Raw genomic sequence first — 10,355 nt, forward strand, 5'->3', positions numbered from 1 at the left:
AAATAAACAAAAAAAGGAAAGGTAAATAGACATGCTGCATCTTCTGAAACCGCGGCTGAGGCGGCCGCAGCTGCGGTTTCAGCCGGACTTACCGCAGCGGATTGGCCGTCCCGCGTGGACGAGATTTTTGAGAAGTCTCGTCCACATGGCTGGCTAATCCCGAGATTAGCGGCCGCGGGCGGATTTGCCGCGCGGCAAATCCGCCCTGTGTGAACCCAGCCTAAGGAAATACTGAAAACCTGACCTGTTGGCGATCCCTGAGGACTGGAGTTGGGGAACACTGATGCACTATACAGCATAATGCAATTCCATAGTATTGCATTATACTGCATTCTGACAGGCAGTCTATCAAGACATACCACAGGCACACCTTAATAGGCAATCATTCATTGCAGCCATGGTGGCTAATTGTATTTAAGGATAGGTGGCCTTTGGGGCACCAGAACTCCAATCAAGGCATTTAAATTTTGTGGTCAGAATTGACATTTAAAAGGTGTCAAAAATGACTGACACCTGCCACGTATGGAGTAGCCTTGTCCTGAGCCTGCTCCATACAGAGAAACAGACATGTACGGCGCATGTCGAGAAGGGGAAAATATAAATTTTGTACCAAAATGTGTTAAAATCATGTTTCTCTGAGCTGCACAACAGACATGGGTTATTGTAAAATTAGCCCATGAATGAACCCTCTTACAAAAAATCTTGCATGAATATAAACATTTTTTGAATGGTCCTACACTTGAGCGGCAAAATCACAGCATGTCCTATCTTTGGGTGTTCCCTTGGAATGCCTTGCATCACATCGCCTATTGTTTTCAATGGGGCCGACACAGCATTGCACGGCCTGAAATGCGGTGCAAGGTTTACATATTGAAAACAATAGGAAACACTCAGAGATTGCTACTTTCCTGAAGTGATGCAAAGGGGTTTTATTACAAAAACGCCTCGCATAAGCGGGAACATCGCACGTCAGCAAGTGCAATATTGGTCCAAGTTTCACAGCCCAAAACTGCACAAACCTGTATGAAATTAGCCTTAGGCTAGAAACACACAGACACCATGTTTTACTGAAAAGAAAAATTATTTTGTCACACTGGGGTTTTTTCTGTCTGCATAGTGGTATGTCAGCTTTTTTTTTTTTCTTGCATTGGTTTTAGTTTTTTTTCTACCATTTTGGAGTATGTATAATTTATTGTTTCATTTTCCACTTTTTACAGACAGTAAATTCTGTCGTTATTTTGAGGAGCTGGGAGGGTAGAGTGGTCACTTGTCATGGTTTCACTTACCAGGCTCCCTCCCGGAGAGACACCAGTAGCCTCGGGCAGAGCAGCACTGAGCCTCTTCCAAACACCCCTAGGATAGGAATGCCCAATAAACTGCTGAACAGTGATAGCAGATTTCACAGGTGATGCCACAATTCCATTACCTAATGGTATGACCGTCGGCGGTAAATAGTGGAGCCGCATACAAAAGTAATGTACCTCACGTCCCTGGGAACAGTCAGGGCCTGGCAAACCTTTACTAAAACAGAAGTAGAGTTAGGAGCACCTCCACCCGGTGATCCCAGACTTCAGGACGGCCAGATATGAAAAACAAAGGGGTGTACCTCTAGCGGTGATCACCTAAACTAGGACGGCCGCGTAGGAAAAATAATTACTGAGTACCTTTGCACTAGGCCTGGCTGTATGCACCTTCTTTGGCTCACACTCTATCTCAAGGGACTCACTCTGCCAAGGTTGCTGTCATACAGGTAAATGGGAACCACTCTTCCTCCTCCATTCTTCCGCACATGGGAGTTGAAGGTACCTCCATGTGGCTGGCACTCTCAGGAACCCAGAAAGAATGGAGATGCCTTTCCTGCTCTCACACACTCCTATTTATATTCTCCCTCATATCACGTGACAAGACAAATTGATACATTGCAAGCGTCTTCCAGGCTCATGCAAACACTTAACAAAATGACAAAACACTTGCACAGTGCACCAACACAAGACATGACATGTATGACATTATGGAGGGGGCCAAGAATAGATGTACTGGGCCACTACATTAGTTCATTCATAAATAGGTTAGGGCTCTACCAAAATAGTCTACGTAGACATAGCAGGCTTATAATTATAAGCCTTTTGGCCAACGCTTTGAGAGTTTTTACCCATTTTACATTTTATATCCTATAACAAATCTCTAAGATCACACAGGCAGTGAATAGCAGAAAACTGCCTTGGGTTCATTGAATGAGTGGATACACAATGTATTCTTCAACTATAACCAACAGTGAAGACAGTTGGTGCAAAAATTTCAAATTAAGTTGCGCTTTGTTATGTTATGCCATGGTATGTGATGTTGCACTATATAGGAGACTGTACGTGATAAATCACATGCTCTTTATTGCAGGTACTGTAATATGTATATATGAACTGTTGTATCATTTTGTACTCTACCTTTAAGGCAATATTGCTGGGCAGCAGTGGGCACACTAGAGCAGTTTTCCCCAACTCCAGTCCTCAGGGACCACCAACAGGTCATCTTTTCGGGATTTCCTCAGTGTTACACAGGTGATGTAATTATTGTCGGTGCCCCAGACCTTGCCACAGGTGTTCTTACTATAGGATATCCTGAAAACATGACCTGTTGGTTGTCCCTGAGGACTGGAGTTGGGGACCGCAGCACTAGAGGGCTGAGATGATTGGTCATGTAGGTATGACATGCTGCAATATGTTGCCAAATGAGTTGTGTCCTAAGAGGAGGCAGGTTATGAATAGAAGAGCAGTAAATGTCATGTTGGGGCCCTTTATGTTGGAGAAACAGAACAAAAACCGGAAGCAAGGAGGAGGTCTTACCGCCACACAGTTAAAGAGAGAAAGACAGAATTACCGGACACAGAATTACCTAGTCACGGACACAACATAGAACACATGAAAGTTATTTTACTTAAAAGCAATTTTAGATCCCAAAGTCACAGAAGAATTTGGGAGTATAAACTTACACCAACTTGACACTTACAACAGAGGGTTAAATTACTCAAGAGAATTCATGTTTGACTGGGAAGTATGAGACATCTATAACACTGCTGGCCTAGTGACACCCAATACTAATTCAGGGACCATAAAACCTGCTATGGTTTTATTTCTCTACTTATCCTGTTGTGGATTCTTTCAAGAGCAAATTAATCACATCCATGTCTGTGCCTTGTCATAGGTAAGTGTATGTGCATACACATGCTTCTTTGCATCTATTTTATAACGCCTGGAGGAAAAATCCTGAGAGGTTCGAAAGCTCACATTAACATTTTTTTAGCTATTAAAAAAGGTATCATTTCTACAAGACTACTTGGTTTCTTTTACTAATAACAATTACATTTTGCTCTACTGGCTAACATCGTACCAGACGTTTTTCATAAATAGAAGCAGCTCAGAGCCCCTCAACATAGTCAGAGAGTATATTACAGTACTATTAGCCAAAACCTAACTGCTGTGAGTTGGTTAGCAATGAGGAGGTTGGTGGAGGACCTGCTAGATAGTAACAGAAACCCTAAGAGCAGGGGGTGACAGTTTTGGGTAATGGTCTACAGCATAGAACTTACTCTGGGCTATGGTTGCTGGCAAAGACCACTGGAGCAAGCGTTCACTCTAGCAGTATAGATTGCCCTGAAACTAATTTTTTTTTTTACTAGAGACTGTAACCTAGTCTGCCTGTTGAGCCTGTAACCATCTGCAATGAGTAGTCACTTCATGTGCTGAACCAATGGAATAGCATATCAGTAAATAAAACTGCTCACCTGTGATTTCTGGATGAACTGAGCATGGGATAATGAAATAGAGCTGGTGGCTGCCCGTTCCTCATGTATGAACAACTGTTGAACAAATAATGCTAGGAACACAGCACGGTCCTGGACCAGGAGAGAGCAAAGTAAGTATAAAACTTTTTTTTGCAGCAGGTATAGGGGTCAAGAGTTAGGGGGGCCCCTCCATAACGTTCTATGTCTGTCTCGTGTCACTGTCTTGTCAGTATCTTGTTTGTGGAATGCATTAGATTTAGGTGTATTTGATGTTTACAGGACTGAAACTGTTAATGTCTGGTATGTTCTGTCCTGTCTGGAAAATGTATCATATTTAGTGTATCGTTTGTGATAATGTGATGTTATATGTATGTGTTTGCAAGAGTGCAAGAAAAGAGAGAAGGAGAGGGAAGAGTGTCCATGAGTTAGGGTGTCACTTCTGCACTACATAGAGGCTGTGGGATCGGCTTGCAAGTGGAGAACATGGAGGAAGCCGAGAGACTTCGCTACGCTCAGCGAGACGACCGTTCCCAGTTCTTGTGCAGAAAGTGTGTGGACTACTTTATTAAATCTGAGAGGACGGGATGGTGGCGTCACAAGTGACAACTGGATTTAAGATAACCCCCCGGTTACTACCCGTGTTCTCCCCCACTAACATGGTTGGGTCCCGAGCTAGCTCCAGGGGGAAAGATGGTAGAGCCCCGTGACAAGGCTTTTCTCTCCCTTGCTGTCTCCTCAGCTGTGGGCCCGCTCCTCAGATGCTGCACAGACTAAAAAGGCAAACCTATGGTGGTGCATAGACAAAGACTGGCAGCTTCCACAGACCATGTTAATACATGGACATTTATGTCTCGACAGGTGGGTGCAGTGGTCAGGTACGCCACTTTCCCACAACTGCTGCTGGCAAAAGAAAAACATCTTGTAAATGTATTAAACATTAATAACTTGCTGCTAATCTATAGGGATATCAATGAAAAATATGACATGATTCAATAAAAATAGGAAGTATCATACATGCCTAAAACCACCATATTACTGATTTCATATATTGTCACATTGAAATAAAAAAACTAAAATTTCATATTGACTCTAAAATACAAATTAAATTTAAAAAATACAAATGCTAATCAATAAGTCATCAATTCCGAAAAAAAAGATGTTAAAAGGCTGTAATATCAGTCCTGGTCAGTAGATGTCAGATATCTTTTTTTTTTTTTTCTTCAGCATAATCTTTATATAGCGCCAACATATTCAGCAGCGCTTTACGAACTGAGAAATATACAAAATCTAGATCATAACATCCTGTAATAAACCAATGCACATCTTGACTATAAGGTAGTATATACATAGGATGCTATTCATATATACATAGATACTGCTACAGTGGGGTATGCGGGGTGCAGTGGGGAGAGGCTAAGGTTTCCAAGTGAGTGTAGAAGCAGGGTAGATGGAGAAGAGTTAAGATTAGGGAATATAGTAGGCCTCCCTAAAGAGATGTTTTTAGGGAATGCTTAAAGCTGTAGGTGTTGGGAATTATCTGGATTGTGTGGGGTAGTGCATTCCAGAGGACTGGTGCGGCTCTGAAAAAAAATCTTGGGAGGTGAGAATGAGAGGCTCAGTTTAGAGATGAATTTAGTCTAAAGGTCACTAGCAGAGCGGAGAGCACAGGTAGGGCAGTAGATAGAGAGGAGGTGAGAGATATATGGTGGTGCAGCATTGTGGAGGGCCGTAGGCCACTCTCACTCAGGCATTTGTAAAAACACCGCTTTAACGCAGCGTTTTACTGCATTTTATGAAAGCATTTTTAACACACACCATCATTGTAATGGGTGATGTAGTACGTTAAAGACATGCCGAACACGTGAAGATATAACATACAGCGTACGTTTCCACATGCATTAGAAATGCTTTGCTAAAACGCTCGTCTGAGAAGCCCTATTGAAATGAATGGCAGCTTGATAGGACTTGTGGATGACAGTGAGGAGTATAAATTGTATTCTATATTTGATGGACAACCAGTGCAGTGACCGACACAGGGCAGAGGCATCAGCGCAGAGTGACCGACACAGGGCGGAGGCATTAAAAACTACTACATCTCGTCTCCTTCAGCACATCCAAATTCTGTCCTAAAATCAACACTTCTAATAGTGTGGCAGGGGGGGGGGGGGGTACTCTTGCCTGCAGGATCGCTGACTTCTAGACCAGAATGGGCACCAGCCGTGTAGAAACACTCTGGAGACATGGAAATTTCTTTAACCCTGGCTCCTGCCAGTCTTTATTCACGGCACCAACAACATAACAGAGTCCAGATCACGTACTTCAGTACAACATAAAGTCCATATATACACACACCCCACCTGGGTGTTGAGGTTAGGGGCGCCACCCTGTCAACCTCTTGCCTTTCCAGGCCAGCAGCCCCTCACTCTGCTGCACTGGTTCTCCCCTTCACTCTTTGGCAGGAACTGGCTTTTATCTGGTTCCTGCTCCACCCCTTGGTTAACCCTTGCAATAGAAGTCCTGTCTCTGGCCCTCTACAGGTCCTTCTGTGTACTGCACTACTACAATAGTTAAAGATGGCCAAACGTGTTCTTGTTGGAGATTCGTTATTCTACATTGGGCTGTTACTAACACTCAATAACTCATGTAAAACCAAACTACTGCCATGCTAGTTACATTATCCTGCACATTAGAAACCTTATTTGTATCAGCGACTACATCACCATCAAGTTCAGAAAGAACATCATAGGAATTAGATTTGGATAGTCCAAAATTAGCATGTTTATCCCCCATAACTTGCAATTTCCTAGAACCAGCAGTTATCAACTGAGCCCTTCTCTTCTAAAGGTCTTTGAGGGAGAGGTGGCTGATTAGTGGCTGCGTCACAACACTCACTGTCTGGGTTAGCCTTGTAAGCTCAGACGGAAGAGAACAGACTAAAGTCTGCAGCTTAGAAAGATCACCATATCAACCAGACAACTGCATACATATTAGACAACATCCCAAATTCCAATGGGTATTCCAGAAGACAGCAAACAAGTATTGCACTGTACCAGCATAGTATCCATCTGCATCTGTGAAAACCCGTGGACTCCAAGTACTCATTGAAAACGGCAAGAGTTTTCTAACAAATTTGGTTTTTGACACTACACACTTTGGTCTCACTGTGCTTATGTTGTGAGGCGCTCACAAGACGTAAACTCACAGGGAATAAAGACACTCCCATCACAATTACTGCTGATTAGAGGCTCTTGACACACAGGAGGGGAGATCAGAGCTCATCCTCCTGACTGTATACTTGTGGTCTGTAGCTCATTTAGGTTAATATAGAGTACAGATAGTAATGTGTGTTGCAGAGATGGTACAGGCTGAAATTAGTCATAGGATGCTGTGCTGATACATCATGGGAGCTGAAAGTAAAAGAAACATAAGATTGTGCCTGATAAGCATCAGACAGGAGACTGCAGTGCATGGAAGTGACTGCAATATATAGGAGGAGAACATAAGAGTGTGACAGGCAATCAGGTGAGGTGAGCAGGGATGGTAAAAGGCGTTTGCACTGGAAGGGTACTTTAAAGTGATTTTTTTTTACACTACCAAGCCGCTTCTTTGAAGGAAAACTTAGCTATTTGATTTTAGAAAACTGTTGAAAACCTCTGGTCTTGAAGAGGTTCATATTTTTTCGTCCCTATCTTCCAGAAGTCATAATTTATTTTCTCATTAACCTAGCTGTATGAGAGATTGTTTTACGTGGGACAAGTTGTATTTTGTAAATGGCACCATTTAATACTATTTAGTACAATTTAATACAGATCAACTAAAAAATACTTAAATTACCTTACCCAACCCATGACTGTTGTTGGAAAAGCAATGTTAGAATGAAAAGAAGACTTTAGAACCTCAAGAAAGCCCCTTTATTTACAATTCAAGCTGTATAACATATGTGGTAATGTTAAAGTTTTATAGACAGAAAAGCCGAAAAGTGGAAACTTCAAATGCCAATTAACCTTGTCCAAAAACATTTAATTATCACTGCACACTTTACATCTTACCTCCACAAGGAGCAGACACACAGGAGGTAAAAAAGGTATAAAAACGTAGCTTTAGTATCTGGGGTATTTTATATTATTCCTAGAGGAATATGGGATGAAAGGTGCATTTCCAATGAAGTTAAATTAAAGACTTGTCATTTACTCATGTCAACAGGGTTGGCTGCGTAGCTTTGTGGTCATGGCCCTGATAAATTCAGCAATGTGTCCCCCCCCCTCCTTCTACTCCATCCTGTTCCCCTCTTCTAAAGCTGCCCTAACACATTCAACAAAAGTTAAATGAGCCATTGGTTATCCAACAGCAGTTCCCCCTGGCTGCCATATAAACATTAAGCGTGGCCAAATTTTCATTTTTTAGTGTGGTAAGCCACAGCTAGATATCACTAGCTCTGCCTTATCTCCTGGGGAACCAAAGGATTGGGCATTGAAATGTAACATCTATCTATCTATCTGACGAAAGCCCTCACTCACTCACTCGCCAAAAGTTCTCCAACTTCCCAATATTGCAGAAACATGAATTTTGGCACAAGCATAGATTATCTCCAAAATAGGAAAAGTAATTGGGTCCCAACTCGATTATTCAATTCTAGCGCAAAAGAATTGGCGTCGAAATTTAACGTACATAATCTAAATCTCTCACTTCCCAATGTCCTAGAAACTTGAAATTTGGCACGGGCATTGAATATGTCATAAATAGGAAAAGTTAATGGGTCCCAACTCGATTATTCAATTCTATGCGCAAAAGAATTAGCGTCCAAATTTTACGTACAGAATGCATTTTTCTCATTTTCCAGTGTCATAGAAACGTGAAATTTGGCACGAGCATTGATTATGTCATAAATAAGAAAAGCTAATGGGTCCCAACTCAATTATTCAATTCTATGCGCAAAAGAATTAGCGTCAAAAGTTTACGTACATAATCTAAATCTCTCACTTCCCAAAGTCATAGAAACATGAAATTTGCCATAAGCATTGAATATGTCATAAATAGGAAAAGTTAATGGGTCCCAACTCGATTATTCAATGCTAAGTGCAAAAGAATTAGCGTCCACATTTTACGTATGAAATCTAATTCTCTCACTTCCTGATGTCATTTAAATAAAGGAAACGTCGCATGGTTACCTCCCCATGGCGTTTCCTGGGTAACGCAGAGAACTATGCAAAATGGTGAACATATGTTTTTCCGGTATCTCTAAAGTAACCACGACTTCATAAGATTTTCCGTGTGAACACCAGATAAACACCAGTACCAAATTAACTCAGGCGAAGCCAGGTATATCAGCTAGTCATCAATAAGGGGATGTTAAGCGACCCCTATGCATATCAGAGTAGCCACCGGCTGGTTCTGACGACTAAAGTCTAATGTGTACGTGTCAGGTCGGTGGTCCTTACTTCTCATTCTCAATCGGTGATGTCAGACTTGACCGACAGTGAGCAGTGGGGAACCGCTCACTTGACACATTCCCACCAAACTTAGGAGAAGCTTGTATGAGGGAACAAAAGTGAGTAGAGGGGAAAAAAAATTTTTTTTTAATGATATTGTTGCAGTCAGTTGTTTGGGCCTGCAAAGCTGTGCAGCCAGACCCACTGATATGAGGGCATGATAGGTCCTCTTTAAGCTACCTGTCCACGGGTGATAAATTGCCTGCAGAGCACTCTCTGTAAAGCTTTCCGTAGGATTACTATGGCAAGCGCAGCGCCGACGTCCACGAGCGGAGAATCATAGAGTTTCTCCGCTCACGAGATTTAAAATGGGGCATGCTGAGACTACCGCGATTCTCAGCAGCGAGCCTATCTGTTAGATAGGGTCACCGCAGAGACCTGTCAGTGCTCCCACCTCCTCCCCCGTGGCGGAATATCGCTAGCGATATTCAGCCATGGACACGGGGCCTTAATATGCCTGCCACATACTGCTATATAGACTGGACATAAATCAACATTTATTCAGAAGACTTGCCAAGTTAAAACCTGATCATAGATCTACTCTTTAGTCAGCTTTCTGTTTATGAATGGACAACCAAAGCTACCAGTTCCTTGTGCCAAGCAGCAAACTTCATGATTTACAAAGTTAAACCCTTCCACAATATGCACGGTACCAAGCAAAAGGTTGTTTGACGAATAAACTATGAATTTTATTAAAGGGGTTTTCTAGTCAGCACTACTGTCAGTGACGGCATACACAAGGGTCGAAGTGGAAGCAGCTGCTCGGATGTGTGTAGTGGGTGGTGCCTGTAATTGCAGACAAAGCTCCCATTCATGTCAATGAGAGCTGCGCTTGCAGTTACTAGCACCACCCACTATACGGGTCGGAGCAGCTACTTCCACTCCGACCCCGATATATCCCAGCACTGATAGCAGGTGCTGGCTCAGAAAGGAAAAAAAAAAAAAAAAAAAGGAAAAAGAGAACCACCACCTTGTGGCTGTTAGTGAATATATATGTAACATTGCCAAATTTATCTTTATATAAAGATTAGAAAGATATTCCTTATTGTGCTCAAAATTGTATGTGGAGCTTTACGAAATAGACATTT

This window comes from Eleutherodactylus coqui, chromosome 1, assembly GCF_035609145.1.
Source record: "Eleutherodactylus coqui strain aEleCoq1 chromosome 1, aEleCoq1.hap1, whole genome shotgun sequence".
In the NCBI taxonomy this organism is placed as follows: Eukaryota; Metazoa; Chordata; class Amphibia; order Anura; family Eleutherodactylidae; genus Eleutherodactylus; species Eleutherodactylus coqui.